The 17601-nt window shown below is 43.5% G+C and overlaps 1 long non-coding RNA gene across 1 annotated transcript; it reads right to left on the minus strand.

The window, feature by feature from the left end:
* Positions 1–1984: 1984 nt before the first annotated feature.
* Positions 1985–3861, minus strand: LOC120966244 (uncharacterized). The gene is made up of 2 exons (XR_012187355.1): positions 3565–3861; positions 1985–3070 (listed from the first exon to the last, which is right to left on the minus strand). It is a non-coding gene; the product is annotated as an uncharacterized lncRNA (long non-coding RNA).
* Positions 3862–17601: the final 13740 nt, after the last annotated feature.

Genomic DNA, 17601 nt, shown 5'->3' on the forward strand with positions numbered 1-17601 from the left:
CACATGTACTAAGTTTCCGGTTAATACAATTCTAGCATGAATAATAAACATTTATCATGATATAAGGAAATATAAATAACAACTTTATTATTGCCTTTAGGGCATATTTCCTTCAGTACTAACTTCACATTTGACCCCATTATTGCCACGGCCAAATAACACATAGCACTACGGCTATTTAAGCCACACTCTGCCTCTGCCATCTCCACCCTCTGCCTCTGCCATCCCTCATCCATCTGCCCTTCTTGCTCTTCGACCCCTTCTCCTTCTTCTACACATCCCTCAGCCATGCAGTACACCAGAACAACCTACCGCTTCCCACCCACCGTGCCGAAGAGGCTCTACCATACCGGCATGTACGCTGATCGCACACTACATGTGTGGGCGATATCAAGGCTGAGGACCGCAAGGAACTTCACCGAGTTCTTCCTCGCGTCCGGCTACCACCACCTCCCGAGGGGATCTCCAACGATGTTCCGCGTCGAGGAGGTCATCCAAAACCGGGTGGTGGTTCCTCTCCTTGCCCACTTCACCAACACATTTGATGCCTTCTACCTCCTCGGCCGGGTGTTTTGGTGTGGCTCTGAGTTCATCGCTTTCACCACCCACAACAGGTTCACGGAGTACACCAACATCTTCCCCACCGCGACGCGCATGCACACTCTTCCGTACCCCATCGACAACGCCCCGGAGGAGCAGTGAAAAGGGCGCCCGGAGGAGGAGCGAGGTGGAGAAGGCGGCGGCTAGGGTTCTAAACCCTCTATCATTTTTTAGTCCATGTTATGTTAAGTTGTAATTGAACTATGTTGGAGTTGCCATGGGCTTGTTGGCTTAAGTTTTCTATCTATTATATTATTAAGTTCTTCCTAGTTTGAACTATGTGATCGTGCTATGGGCTTGTTGGCCCTATCTACATATTGGGACTACATATTTGTTGATTGTTTTCTTAGAGAGCTCGGCTTGTTAGTAGGGTTCCCATGTTAGTAACCACCTAGTGCATGCAAGCAAGCTTTGTTAGTAGGGATGAATGAGTAGAGCTAAGCAAGGGAGTGGCTCTTTTTTTTTACACAAGCCACAAATATGTAGCCACCTAGCTAGAAGAGAGGAACCAGCGGCAGTGACCGTCGCTGCATCCGTGGCGGCTGGCGTGCAAGAAAGCTGCTCGGTCAGTGCATCATGGCAGACACATCGACGCATGCAGGCTCGGTCGGCGCATCGTGGGATCGTGGCATCGGTGCATGCAGGCTCGATCGATGCATGCAGGCAGGCTTTGCTGGGTGCATGCATAGCAGGCTTTTGTCTTGGCGGCGCGTGCAGACGTTTAATGCAAGGGATGGCCCAACGAAACCATGGCCCAACGGTCGAACAGCGACACCACCCAACGCGGCCCCACTTGTCAGGTCAAACGGACGACACCGTCTAGCGTGGCCCCACTAGTCAGAGTTAACGGTCAAGCCTTTGACCCGACGGCAACGTCCGTTGTGCGCAGTTATGAGCGTTTCTGGCAACGGAGTGGGGAAAATTGAGCAAAAGTTAAGAGCGCGGGGATGAATGAGTAAAACTAAGGAACCAGGGGCACATATGTAAAAATCCCTTACGTAAATCAGAACATCCAGGTTTTTTCGAGCCTTGTATACTGCATGTATGTACCTCCAAACAGGTAGGCGTGACATACAAGCCGGTATACTGCAGGACGCTCGGTCTGCACTGTAGCGATGGTGTATGTTGCGCCAAACAGGTAGGCGTGACATGGCAGGCAACACACGCCTCTGTGTGTGTAGCGCCAAAAAGGTAGGCACTAACAGATGCCGATGGGACGGGATGGTGCTATACTGCCTACACAGCTAGCGTGTGTGATGGGCAAAGTTGAACACCAAAATATTTTCGTCCGTGCAAAATTGTCATGCCTTCTTTCTAACTAAGCATGTTTGAAGGAACAGGTTGTGCTATGGAAAATGATTAGCAGGTAGTATGAAACAAGATGTAGGCTTAAAGATTTGACCAAAGATGAGAACATATAGTTAGACTCTTAAATAGATTTAGGGACAGGCTCATGATACAAACAAAAGGTAAGGTAGCAGACCAACATAGTTCATGATAAAACCTAAAGGTATGGTAACAAACAAACATAGTTCTAAAGATCACTGAATCACTGCAGGTGGTGAACGCAAAAGACCATTTTATCACTGCTGACAGTAAACTTCACTTCACCATGTACGAGGCGAGATAGCAAACTATTTGTGCTCACGATACTCCATATTCTTCTGCATCGAGTCCGCTGTGCTGTAGATCTTCACATCTAGCTTGTTCGCATCAACCACGGTGAAGGTGAGGATGTCACCATTCCTGAGATCATGGTGATCTGCAAACTTCCGCCAACCAGCTTTGACATCATTGAAGACTAGTTTCTCCTCATAGCGGCTCAAATGTACGTTCCAGTGGCAATGATGGCTTGTGCGCAAATTTATGCACCGATGGACTATGCCCTTGAAGAATTTCTCGACTCCTTTCGGCAACACGAACAATTGAAGATTCTGATCTAAATCTATCTGAACCGTAAAACGGCTAGGAGTATGAACATCAGGAACATGCCAAGTTTTCAGGGGAAGGCCCTACCCCTGTACTCACTCTTGCGTGCCCCGAGAATATCCACAATCACTGTCTTGTCTGAATATAGGTTCTTCAGCAGCTTGTTGTGAGGTCGTTCTGGGAGTTCTGGTGAAGCAGGACGAGCTGAAGCAGAATGATGAAGCACTGCAGCAGGAGCAACATGAGCAGCAGGAGAACGTGCAAGTCCATGGAGAGATGAATCCTTCAAGGAGGAAATTAAGCTTTGAATGTAGGTTGAAGCGACAAATAAGCTGCATCTGTACTTAACGCGGTGCGAGCTACTTACAACAGCGGGCGTAGCGGCACTTGCTTGCTTGGTACAACCTGCCAAAACATCTCTCTGTCTTTTCTTCTCACATTCAGCTGCTAGCAACGATCCCTGTACAGTCGTCTTCGCCAGCGTTGAAACGCGCGGTGCTGCCAACACATGGTTTGGTTCTTCCATTTCCATTTTAACCTCCTGTATTCATTTAGCAATCCGCAAGAACATGGGACTAGTTAGAGTACAAACCATACAACTTAGTACATTATGATCGAATCTTTAGGCAGTGACTGGCTATTAGAAATCCCCATTATAATATCGTAATCATGCATTTCTGTGGTTACGGTAGTTCCTTATTGGGGATTATGCCTCATTTCAAATAGTACATCAGAGTGCAGTGGCTAAGAATTTGGCGGTTCTATGTGCTTGGGGGCGAATCTAAAGGTTCCGTTCCAAAGGTAAGAAGATCCGTATCAATTGTTGATGAGGATTAAGCGTAGCTTTAAAATTAATCTACTGTGACCAATTCCATGCGGTTTTGAAAGGAACAACTGCATAAAAAACCTCGCATGCAAATCAGCCTAGATTGGAACAGCCACCTTAAATCTACCTATTTGAATACGGCAATGACGGAAGATTTGAGAAAACCTAGCATGCAAATCAGTTGTACCAACAATGACGGGGCGGATTACTTATAGTACGAGGCACATTGGTGCTACTGGACTGAACATCTCGCTGCCGACTGCCGCCGGCTATCTCCGCCGCCAATCTCTCACTCCGTGCGTACTACCCATCCCAGAAGCTTCTGATAGAACTCCCCAAATCTTCTTCTTCTTTGATCTTTGCCGAGTCCATGGCCGACGGGACGGAGGTGGGTGTGGGAGCGGTGGAGAGGAGGAGAGTGATGATGAGAAAGGGGTTTCGGATGAGTGGAGAGTGGAGAGCGGAACCGCATAAATAATGAGAGAAGGGCAGTGTGGCCCACATAGTCAGGACTATGGAGAGTAGTTGGCCCGTCCAACTTTCCAAAGCGCCCATTAAAATGACAAATTAAGAGGCGGGTATCGGAAACATGCACGCTCTGCATGGTGAAAAAGTTGGCCCTGGTCATCCGGCTTTTATTTTACTGTACTTGTAGCGCCTGGCACAAAGGCATGGCAGCACGCCTACCCAGCCAGACCAGCAGATAAGGATGACACGCCAACTGATTAGACGGCTCATAGCCACGGACCTGTCCAATATTACCGTGCACCTCCTAAAGCGCCAACCGAGTAGGCGCGTACAACATTCCGTTAACAATTCCCACAAGTGCAAATCCAGTTATCTCAACACCAAGACAAATTGACACCCAGACAATTTGGGCCAGCCCGAAACATTTAGTATCAATTGACACCAGGACAATTTTAGGTTACCCAAAAAAATCCAATTACCTTTCAACTTCAGTGGGCACATGAAAGATTCAGATAACAATTGACACCATGACAAATTCACTATTTTTTTTACACAAGGGCCGATTCAACATGGATGACATAGGGCACGGGCTGGCCAGCCCTCCTTTCAGTAATAAGATGAGTAGGAAAATAATTATTACAGGGCACAACCACACGATTAAGCTTAAATTCTGTAGAAACAGACCTTAAATCAACCATAAGCAGTCACATTACTTAGTTTCTGCAGACAGACACCTTAAATGAACCATAAGGAGTTCACGAAAGACACACAACTAAAATCATCTTGTTCTACGCATTGACAAGGCAAACCTTATCGCGAGCACGACACAAGTACTACCAGCCTAAGTTAACATGACGAAGGCTCACTTATCCGACGTAAAGAAATTCACATCGCCACACAGCGTGTATGCCACCTCAATTCCTGCCTGGTTGTAGATGTTCACCTTCATGAGATCAGGGTTTACAACCTCAAATTCAGCCACGCATCCAACCCTCAGTCCATGGAACTTGGGAAAGGCACACCACAACGCACCCAACTCCAGCATTCCATCTTCTCCTTGCTTCAACTGAACACGCCAACTGTTGGGGAACGTAGTATTTCAAAATTTTTATACGATCACGCAAGATCTATCCAGGAGAAGCATAGCAACGAGCGGGGAGAGTGTGTCCATGTACCCTCATAGACCGAAAGCGGAAGCGTTAAGTAACACGGTTGATGTAGTCGAACGTGTTCGCGATCCAACCGATCAAGTACCGAACGCACGACACCTCCGCGATCTGCACACGTTCAGCTCGATGACGTCCCTCGAACTCTTGATCTAGCTGAGGCCGAGGGAGAGTTTCGTCAGCACGATGGCGTGATGATGGTGATGATGAAGTTATCGATGCACGGCTTCGCCTAAGCACTACAACGATATGACCGAGGTGGAAATATGTGAAGGGGGCACCGCACACGGCTAAACAATCAACTTGTTTGTCTATGGGGTGCCCCCCTCCCCCGTATATAAAGGAGTGGAGGAGGGGGCCGGCCGGCCTCCTAGGGCGCGCCCCAAAGGGGGAATCCTACTCCTACTAGGAGTAGGTTCCCCCCTTTCCTAGTCCTACTAGGAGGGGGAAGGAAGGGAAGAGGGAGAGGAAGGAAAGGGGGCCGGCCCCCTCCCAATTCGGATTGGGCTTGGGGGCGCGCCCCACCTCTTGGCCGCCTCCTCTCTCTTCCACTAAAGCCCATGTAGGCCCATTAAGCCCCCGGGGGGGTTCCGGTAACCCCCCGGTACTCTGGTAAATGCCCGAACTCATCCGAAACCATTCCCGTGTCCAAACATAACTTTCCAATATATGAATCTTCGTGTCTCGACCATTTCGAGACTCCTCGTCATGTCCGTGATCACATCCAGGACTCTGAACTACCTTCGGTATATCAAAACACATAAACTCATAATACCGATCGTCATCGAACATTAAGCGTGCGGACCCAATGGGTTCCAGAACTATGTAGATATGACCGAGACTCACTTCCGGTCAATAACCAATAGCGGAACCTGGATGCTCATATTGGTTCCTACATATTCTACGAAGATCTTTATCGGTCAAACCGCATAACAACATACGTTGTTCCCTTTGTCATCGGTATGTTACTTGCCCGAGATTCGATCGTCGGTATCATCATACCTAGTTCAATATCGTTACCGACAAGTCTCTTTACTCGTTCCGTAATGCATCATCCCGTAACTAACACATTAGTCACATTGCTTGCAAGGCTTATAGTGATGTGCATTACCGAGAGGGCCCAGAGATACCTTTCCGATACACGGAGTGACAAATCCTAATCTCGATCTATGCCAACCCAACAAACACCTTCGGAGACACCTGTAGAGCATCTTTATAATCACCCAGTTACGTTGTGACGTTTGATAGCACACAAGGTGTTCCTCCGATAAACGGGAGTTGCATAATCTCATAGTCAGAGGAACATGTATAAGTCATGAAGAAAGCAATAGCAATAAAACTTAACGATCATAATGCTAAGCTAACCGATGGGTCTTGTCCATCACATCATTCTCTAATGATGTGATCCCGTTCATCAAATGACAACACATGTCTATGGTCAGGAAACTTAACCATCTTTGATTAACGAGCTAGTCAAGTAGAGGCATACTAGGGACACTTTGTTTTGTCTATGTATTCACACATGTATCAAGTTCCGGTTAATACAATTCTAGCATGAATAATAAACATTTATCGTGATATAAGGAAATAAAATAATAACTTTATTATTGCCTCTAGGGCATATTTCCTTCAGTCTCCCACTTGCACTAGAGTCAATAATCTAGTTCACATCGCCATGTGATTTAACACCAGTAGTTCACATCGTCATGTGATTTAACACTCTATAGTTCACATAGCCATGTGACCAATCCCCAAAGGGTTTACTAGATTCAACAATCTAGTTCACATCGCCATGTGGTTAACACCCAAAGAGTACTAAGGTGTGATCATGTTTTGCTTGTGAGAGAGGTTTAATCAATGGATCTGCCACATTCAGATCCGTATGTATTTTGCAAATTTCTATGTCTACAATGCTCTGCACGGAGCTACTCTAGCTAAATGCTCCCACTTTCAATATGTATCCAGATCGAGACTTAGAGTCATCCAGATCGGTGTCAAAGCGTGCATCGACGTAACTCTCTACGACGAACTCTTTATCACCTCCATAACCGAAAAATATTTCCTTATTCCACTAAGGATAATTTTGACCGTTGTCCAGTGATCCACTCCTGGATCACTATTGTACCCTCTTGCCAAACTCATGGTGAGGTTCACAATAGATTTGGTACACAACATAGCATACTTCATAGAACCTATGACTGAGGCATAGGGAATGAATTTTTCATTCTCTTTCTATTTTCTATCGTGGTCGGGTTTTGAGTCCTTACTCAATTTCACACCTTGCAACACAGGAAAACTCCTTCTTTGATTGTTCCATTTTTAACTACTTCAAAATCTTGTCAAGGTATGTACTCATTGAAAAAACTTATCAAGCGTCTTGTTCTATCTCTATAGATCTTGATGCTTAATATGTAAGCAGCTTCACCGAGGTCTTTCTTTGAAAAACTCCTTTCAAACACTCCTTTATGCTTTCCAGAAAATTCTACATCATTTCCGATCAACAATATGTCATTCACATATACTTATCAGAAAGGCTGTAGTGCTCCCACTCACTTTCTTGTAAATACAGGCTTCACCGCAAGTCTGTATAAAACTATATGCTTTGATCAACTTATCAAAGCGTATATTCCAACTCCGAGATGCTTGCACCACTCCATAGATGGATCGCTGGAGCTTGCCCATTTTGTTAGCACCTTTAGGATTGACAAAACCTTCTGGTTGTATCATATACAACTCTTCTTTAATAAATCCATTAAGGAATGCGGTTTTGATATCCATTTGTCAGATTTCAAAAATGTGACAATTGCTAACATGATTCAGACAGACTTTAAGCATTGATACGAGTGAGAAAATCTCATCGTAGTCAACATCATGAGCTTGTCAAAAACCCTTTTCGACAAGTCGAGCTTTGTAGATAGTAACACTACTATCAGCATCCGTCTTCCTCTTGAAGATCCATTTATTCTCAATGGCTTGCCGATCATCGGGCAAGTCCACCAAAGTCCACACTTTGTTCTCATACATGGATTCTATCTCAGATTTCATGGCTTCAAGCCATCTGTCGGAATCTGGGCTCATCATCGCTTCCTCATAGTTCGTAGGTTCATCATGGTCTAGTAACATGACTTCCAGAATAGGATTACCGTACCACTCTGGTGCGGATCTTACTCTGGTTGACCTACGAGGTTCGGTAGTAACTTGATTAGAAGTTTCATGATCATCATCATTAGCTTCCTCACTAATTGGTGTAGGAATCACTGGAACTGATTTCTGTGATGAACTACTTTCCAATAAGGGAGCAGGTACAATTACCTCATCAAGTTCTACTTTCCTCCCACTCACTTCTTTTGAGAGAAACTCCTTATCTAGAAAGGAACCATTCTTAGCAACGGATATCTTGCCTTCAGATTTGTGATAGAAGGTGTACCCAACAGTTTCTTTTGGGTATCCTATGAAGACGCACTTCTCCAATTTGGGTTTGAGCTTATCAGGTTGAAACTTTTTTTTTCACATAAGCATCGCAACCCCAAACTTTAAGAAACGACAACTTAGGTTTCTTGCTAAACCACAGTTCATACGGTGTCGTCTCAACGGATTTTTAGACGGTGCCCTATTTAACGTGAATGCAGCTGTATCTAATGCATAACCCCAAAACGATAGTGGTAATTCGGTAAGAGACATCATAGATTGCACCATATCTAATAAAGTACGGTTATGACGTTCGGACACACCATTACTCTGTGGTGTTCCAGGTGGCGTGAGTTGCGGAACTATTCCACATTGTTTCAAATGAAGGCCAAACTCGTAACTCAAATATTCGTCTCCGGGATCAGATCGCAGAAACTTTATTTTCTTGTTTACGATGATTTTCCACTTCACTCTGAAATTCTTTGAACTTTTCAAATGTTTCAGACTTATGTTTCATCAAGTAGATATACCCATATCTACTCAAATCATCTGTGAAGGTCAGAAAATAACGATACCCGCCGCGAGCCTCAACACTCATCGGATCGCATACATCAGTATGTATTATTTCCAATAAGTCAGTTGCTCGCTCAATTGTTCCGAAGAACGGAGTCTTAGTCATCTTGCCCATGAGGCATGGTTCGCAAGCATCAAGTGATTCTAAAAGTCCATCAGCATGGAGTTTCTTCATGCGCTTTACACCAATATGACCTAAACGGCCGTGCCACAAATATGGTGCACTATCATTATCAACTTTGCATCTTTTGGCGTCAATATTATGAATATGTGTATCACTACGATCGAGATTCAATAAACCATTCACCTTGGGTGTATGACCACAGAAGCTTTTATTCATGTAAATAGAATAACAATTATTCTTTGACTTAAATGAATAACGTTTTGCAATAAACATGATCCAATCATATTATGCTGAACGCAAACACCAAATAACATTTATTTTAGGTTCAACACTAATCCCGAAGGTAAAGGGAGTGTGTGATGGTGATCTTATCAACCTTGGAATCACTTCCAACGCACATCGTCACCTTGCCCTCAACTAGTCTTTGTTCATTTTGTAACTCATGTTTCGAGTTACTCATCATAGCAGCTGAACTAGTATCAAATACCCAGGGGCTACTATGAACACTAGCAAAGTACACATCAATAACATGTATATCATATATACTTTTGTTCACTTTGCCATCCTTCTTATCCGCCAAGTATTTGGGGAAATTCCGCTTCCAGTGACCATTTCCTTCGTAGTAGAAGCATTTAGTTTTAGGCTTGGGTCTAGCTTTGGGCTTCTTCATGGGAGTGACAACTTGCTTGCCATTCTTCTTGAAGTTCCCTTTCTTTCCCTTGCCCTTTTACTTGAAACTAGTGGTCTTGTCAACCATCAACATTTGATTCTTTTCTTGATTTCTACCTTCATCGATTTCATCACCACGAAGAGCTCGAGAATCGTTTTCGTCATCCCTTGCATATTATAGTTCATCACGAAGTTCCAGTAACTTGGTGATAGTGACTAGAGAACTATGTCAATCACTATTTTATCTGGAAGATTAACTCCCACTTGATTCAAGCGATTGTAGTACTCAGACAATCTGAGCACATGCTCACTGGTTGAGCTATTCTCCTCCATCTTGTAGGCAAAGTACTTGTCAGAGGTCTCATACCTCTTGACTCGGGCATGAGTCTGAAATACCAATTTCAGCTCTTGGAACATCTTATATGCTCCGTGGCGTTCAAAACGTTTTTTGAAGTCCCGGTTCTAAGCCGTAAAGCATGGCGCACTAAACTATCAAGTAGTTATCATACCGAGCTTGCCAAACGTTCATAACGTTTGCATATGCTCCTGCAATAGGTCTGTCACCTAGCGGTGCATCAAGGACATAATTCTTCTGTGCAGCAATGATGATAATCCTCAGATCATGGACCTAGTCCGCATCATTGCTACTATCATCTTTCAACATAGTTTTTCTCTAGGAACATATCCAAAATAAACGGGGCGCTACATCGCGAGCTATTTATCTACAACATAGTTATGCAAATACTATCAGGACTAAGTTCATGATAAATTGAAGTTCAATTAATCATATTACTTAAGAACTCCCACTTAGATAGACATCCCTATAATCATCTAAGTGATCACGTGATCCACATCTACTAAACCATATCCGATCATCACGTGAGATGGAGTAGTTTTCAATGGTGAACGTCACTATGTTGATCATATCTGCTATATGATTCATGCTCGACCTTTCGGTTTCAGTGTTCCGAGGCCATATCTGCATATGCTAGGCTCGTCAAGTTTAACCCGAGTATTCTGCGTGTGCAAAACTGGCTTGCACCATTGTATGTGAACGTAGAGCTTATCACACCCGATCATCATGTGGTGTCTCAGCACGAAGAACTGTCGCAACTGTGCATACTTAGGGAGAACACTTGCACCTTGAAATTTTAGTAAGGGATCATCTCATAATGCTACCGTCGTACTAAGCAAAATAAGATGCATAAAAGTTAAACATCACATGCAATCAAAAATATGTGACATGATATGGCCATCATCATCTTGTGCCTTTGATCTCGATCTCCAAAGTACCGTCATGATCTCAATCGTCACCGGCATGACACCATGATCTCCATCATCTTGATCTTTATCAACGTGTCGTCACATGGTCGTGTCGCCAACTATTGCTTTTGCAACTATTGCTATCACATAGCGATAAAGTAAAGCAATTATATGGCGCTTGCATCTTATGCAATAAACAGACAACCATAAGGCTCCTGCCAGCTGCCGATAACTTTAACAAAACATGATCATCTCATACAACAATTTATATCTCATCACGTCTTGACCATATCACATCACAGCAAGCCCTGCAAAAACAAGTTAGACGTCCTCTACTTTGCTGTTGCAAGTTTTACGTGGCTGCTACGGGCTTCTAGCAGGAACCGTTCTTACCTACGCATCAAAACCACAACGATTTTTCGTCAAGTGTGCCGTTTTAACCTTCAACAAGGACCGAGCGTAGTCACACTTGATTCAACTAAAGTTGGAGAAGCAGACACCCACTAGCCACCTGTGTGCGAAGCACGGCGGTAGAACCAGTCTCATGAACGTGGTCATGTAATGTCGGTCTGGGCCGCTTCATCCAACAATACCGCCGAATCAAAGTATGACATGTTGGTAAGCAGTATGACTATTATTGCCCACAACTCTTTGTGTTCTACTCGTGCATATAACATCTACGCATGGACCTGGCTCGGATGCCACTATTGGGGAACGTAGTATTTAAATTTTTTACTACGATCACACAAGATCTATCTAGGAGAAGCATAGCAACGAGCGGGGAGAGTGTGTCCACGTACCCTCGTAGACCGAAAGCGGAAGCATTAAGTAACGCGGTTGATGTAGTCGAACGTCTTCGCGATCCAACCGATCAAGTACCGAACGGACGACACCTCCACAATCTGCACACGTTCAGCTCGGTGGCGTCCCTCGAACTCTTGATCCAGCTGAGGCTGAGGGAGAGTTTCGTCAGCACGATGGCGTGATGACGGTGATGATGAAGTTACCGACACAGGGCTTCGCCTAAGCACTACAACGATATGACCGAGGTGGAAATATGTGGAGGGGGGCACCGCACATGGCTAAACAATCAACTTGTGTGTCTATGGGGTGCCCCCCTCCCCCGTATACAAAGGAGTGGAGGAGGGGGCCGGCCGGCCTCCTAGGACGCGCCCCAAGGGGGGAATCCTACTCCTACTAGGAGTAGGTTCCCCCCTTTCCTAGTCCTACTAGGAGGGGGAAGGAAGGGAAGAGGGAGAGGAAGGAAAGGGGGGCCGGACCCCCTCCCAATTCAGATTGGGCTTGGGGGGGGGGGCGCCCCACCTCTTGGCCGCCTCCTCTCTCTTCCACTAAAGCCCATGTAGGCCCATTAAGCCCCCGGGGGGTTCCGGTAACCCCCCAGTACTCCGGTAAATGCCCGAACTCATCAGAAACCATTCCGGTGTCCAAACATAACCTTCCAATATATCAATCTTCATGTCTCGACCATTTCGAGACTCCTCGTCATGTCCGTGATCACATCCGGGACTCTGAACTACCTTCAGTACATCAATACACATAAACTCATAATACCGATCGTCATCGAACGTTAAGCGTGCGGACCCTACGGGTTCAAGAACTATGTAGACATGACCGAGACTCACTTTTGGTCAATAACCAATAGCGGAACCTAGATGCTCAGATTGGTTCCTACATATTCTACAAAGATCTTTATCGGTCAAACCGCATAACAACATACGTTGTTCCCTTTGTCATCGGTATGTTACTTGCCCGAGATTCGATCGTTGGTGTCATCATACCTAGTTCAATCTCGTTACCGGCAAGTCTCTTTACTCGTTCTTAATGCATCATCCCGTAACTAACACATTAGTCACATTGCTTGCAAGGCTTATAGTGATGTGCATTACCGAGAGGGCCCAGAGATACCTCTGCGACAATTGGAGTGACAAGTCCTAATCGCGATCTATGCCATCTCAACAAACACCATCGGAGACACCTATAGAGCATCTTTATAATCACCTAGTTGCATTGTGATGTTCGATAGCACACAAGGTGTTCCGCCAGTATTCGGGAGTTGCATAATCTCATAGTCAGAGGAACATGTATAAGTCATGAAGAAAGCAATAGCAATAAAACTCAACGATCATAATGCTAAGCTAACGGATGGGTCTTGTCCATCACATCATTCTCTAATGATGTGATCCCGTTCATCAAATGACAACACATGTCTATGGCTAGGAAACTTAACCATCTTTGATTAACGAGCTAGTCAAGTAGAGGCGTACTAGGGACACTCTGTTTGTCTATGTATTCACACATGTACTAAGTTTTCGGTTAATACAATTCTAGCATGAATAATAAACATTTATCATGGTATAAGGAAATATAAATAACAACTTTATTATTTCCTCTAGGGCATATTTCCTTCAGTCTCCCACTTGCACTAGAGTCAATAATCTAGTTCACATCGCCATGTGATTTAACACCAATAGTTCACATTACCATGTGATTAGTGCACATCGCCATGTGACTAATACCCAAAGGGTTTTACTAGAGTCAATAATCTAGTTCACATAGCTATGTGATAATCACCCAAAGAGTACTAAGGTGTGATCATGTTTTGCTTGTGAGAGAAGGTTAGTCAATGGGTCTGTCACATTCAGAGCCGTATGTATTTTGCAAATTTTTTATGTCTACAATGCTCTGCATGGCGCTACTCTAGCTAATTGCTCCCACTTTCAATATGTATCCAGATTGAGACTCAGAGTCATCCGGATCGGTGTAAAAGCTTGCATCAGCGTAACTCTTTACGACGAACTCTTTATCACCTCCATAACCGAGAAACATTTCCTTATTCCACTAAGGATAATTTTGACCGTTGTTCAGTGATCCACTCCTGGATCACTATTGTACCCTCTTGTCAAACTCATGGTGAGGTACACAATAGGTCTGGTACACATCATAGCATACTTTATAGAACCTATGATCGAGGCATAGGGAATGAATTTTCATTCTCTTTCTATTTTCTGCCGTGGTCGGGTTTCGAGTCTTTACTCAACTTCACACCTTTCAACACAGGCAAGAACTCCTTCTTTGACTGTTCCATTTTGAACTTCTTCAAAAACTTGTCAAGGTATGTACTCATTGAAAAAATTTATCAAGCGTCTTGATCTATCTCTATAGATCTTGATGCTCAATATGTAAGCAGCTTCACCGAGGTCTTTCTTTGAAAAACTCCTTTCAAACAATCCTTTATGCTTTCTAGAAAATTCTACATTATTTCCGATCAACAATATGTCATTCACATATACTTATCAGAAATGTTGTAGTGCTCCCACTCACTTTCTTGTAAATACAGGCTTCACCGCAAGTCTGTATAAAACTATATATGCTTTGATCAACTCATCAAATCGTATATTCCAACTGCGAGATGCTTGCACCAGTCCATAGATGGATCGCTGGAGCTTGCACACTTTGTTAGCACCTTTTGGATCGACAAAACCTTCTGGTTGCATCATATACAACTCTTCTTTGAGATATCCATTAAGGAATGCAGTTTTGACATCCATTTGCCAAATTTCATAATCATAAAATGCGGCAATTGCTAACATGATTCGGACGGACTTAAGCATCGGTACTTGTGAGAAGGTCTCATCGTAGTCAACTCCTTGAACTTGTCGAAAACCTTTCGCAACAAGTTGAGCTTTGTAGACAGTAACATTACCGTCAGCGTCAGTCTTCTTCTTGAAGATCCATTTATTCTCTATGGCTTGCTGATCATCAGGTAAGTCAACCAAAGTCCACACTTTGTTCTCATACATGGATCCCTTCTCAGATTTCATGGCCTCAAGCCATTTCGCGGAATCTGGGCTCATCATCGCTTCCTCATAGTTCGTAGATTCATCATGGTCAAGTAACATGACCTTCAGAACAGGATTACCGTACCACTCTGGTGTGGATCTTACTCTGGTTGACCTACGAGGTTCGGTAGTAACTTGATCAGAAGTTTCATGATCATCATCATTAGCTTCCTCACTAATTGGTGTAGGAATCACTAGAACTGATTTCTGTGATGAACTACTTTCCAATAAGGGAGCAGGTACAATTACCTCATCAAGTTCTACTTTCCTCCCACTCACTTCTTTCGAGAGTAACTCCTTCTCTAGAAAGGACCCATTCTTAGGAACGAATATCTTGCCTTCGGATCTGTGATAGAAGGTGTACCCAACAGTTTCTTTTGGGTATCCTATGAAGACGCACTTCTCCAATTTGGGTTTGAGCTTATCAGGTTGAAACTTTTTCACATAAGCATCGCAACCCCAAACTTTAAGAAACGACATCTTAGGTTTCTTGTTAAACCACAGTTTATACGGTGTCGTCTCAATGGATTTTTAGACGGTGCCCTATTTAACGTGAATGCAACTGTCTCTAATGCATAACCCCAAAACGATAGTGGTAATTCGGTAAGAGACATCATAGATTGCACCATATCTAATAAAGTACGGTTATGACGTTCGGACACCATTACACTGTGGTGTTCCAGGTGGCGTGAGTTGCGAAACTATTCCACATTCTTTCAAATGAAGGCCAAACTCGTAACTCAAATATTCGTCTGCGATCAGATCGTAGAAACTTTATTTTCTTGTTACGATGATTTTCCACTTCACTCTGAAATTCATTGAATTTTTCAAATGTTTCAGACTTATGTTTCATCAAGTAGATATACCCGTATCTGCTCAAATCGTCTGTGAAGGTCAGAAAATAACGATACCGCCGCGAGCCTCAACATTCATCGGATCACATACATCAGTATGTATTATTTCCAATAATTCAGTTGCTCGCTCCATTGTTCCGGAGAAAGGAGTCTTAGTCATCTTGCCCATGAGGCATGGTTCGCAAGCATCAAGTGATTCATAATCAAGTGATTCCAAAAGTCCAATAGCATGGAGTTTCTTCATGCGCTTTACACCAATATGACCTAAACGGTAGTGCCACAAATATGTTGCACTATCATTATCAACTTTGCATCTTTTGGCATCAATATTATGAATATGTGTATCACTACGATCGAGATTCAATAAACCATTCACCTTGGGTGTATGACCACAGAAGGTTTTATTCATGTAAACAGAATAACAATTATTCCTTGACTTAAATGAATAACCGTATTGCAATAAACATGATCCAATCATATTATGCTCAACGCAAACACCAAAAAAACATTTATTTTAGGTTCAACACTAATCCCGAAGGTAAAGGGAGTGTGCGATGGTGATCTTATCAACCTTGGAATCACTTCCAACACACATCGTCACCTTGCCCTCAACTAATCTTTGTTCATTTTGTAACTCCTGTTTCGAGTTACTCATCATAGCAACTGAACTAGTATCAAATACTCAGGGGCTACTATGAACACTAGCAAAGTACACATCAATAACATGTATATCATATATACTTTTGTTCACTTTGCCATCCTTCTTATCCGCCAAGTATTTGGGGCAATTCCGCTTCCAGTGACCATTTCCTTCGTAGTAGAAGCACTTAGTTTCAGGCTTGGGTCTAGCTTTGGGCTTCTTCATGGGAGTGACAACTTGCTTGCCATTCTTCTTGAAGTTCCCTTTCTTTCCCTTGCCCTTTTACTTGAAACTAGTGGTCTTGTCAACCATCAACATTTGATGCTTTTCTTGATTTCTACCTTCGTCGATTTCAGCATCACGAAGAGCTCGGGAATCATTTTCGTCATCCCTTGCATATTATAGTTCATCACAAAGTTCCAGTAACTTGGTGATAGTGACTAGAGAACTCTGTCAATCACTAGTTTATCTGAATATTAACTCCCACTTGATTCAAGCAATTGTAGTACTCAAACAATCTGAGCACATGCTCACTGGTTGAGCTATTCTCCTCCATCTTGTAGGCAAAGTACTTGTCAGAGGTCTCATACCTCTTGACTCGGGTATGAGTCTGAAATACCAATTTCAGCTCTTGGAACATCTTATATGCTCTGTGGTGTTCAAAACATTTTTGAAGTCCCGGTTCTAATCCGTAAAGCATGGCACACTAAACTATCAAGTAGTTATCATACTGAGCTTGCCAAACGTTCATAACATCTGCATCTGCTCCTGGAATAGGTCTGTCACCTAGCGGTGCATCAAGGAAATAATTCTTCTGTGTAGCAATGAGGATAATCCTCAGATCACGGACCTAGTCTGCATCATTGCTACTATCATCTTTCAACATACTTTTTATCTAGGAACATATCAAAAATAAACGGGGAGCTACAACGCGAGCTATTGATCTACAACATAGTTATGCAAATACTATCAGGACTAAGTTCATGATAAATTAAAGTTCAATTAATCATATTACTTAAGAACTCCCACTTAGATAGACATCCCTCTAATCATCTAAGTGATCACGTGATCCATATCAACTAAACCATGTCCGATCATCACGTGAGATGGAGTAGTTTTCAATGGTGAACATCATTATGTTGATCATATCTACTATATGATTCACGCTCGACCTTTTGGTCTCAGTGTTCCGAGGCCATATCCGCATATGCTAGGCTCATC

This window comes from Aegilops tauschii, chromosome 6 (genome assembly GCF_002575655.3).
Source record: "Aegilops tauschii subsp. strangulata cultivar AL8/78 chromosome 6, Aet v6.0, whole genome shotgun sequence".
NCBI lineage: Eukaryota > Viridiplantae > Streptophyta > Magnoliopsida > Poales > Poaceae > Aegilops > Aegilops tauschii.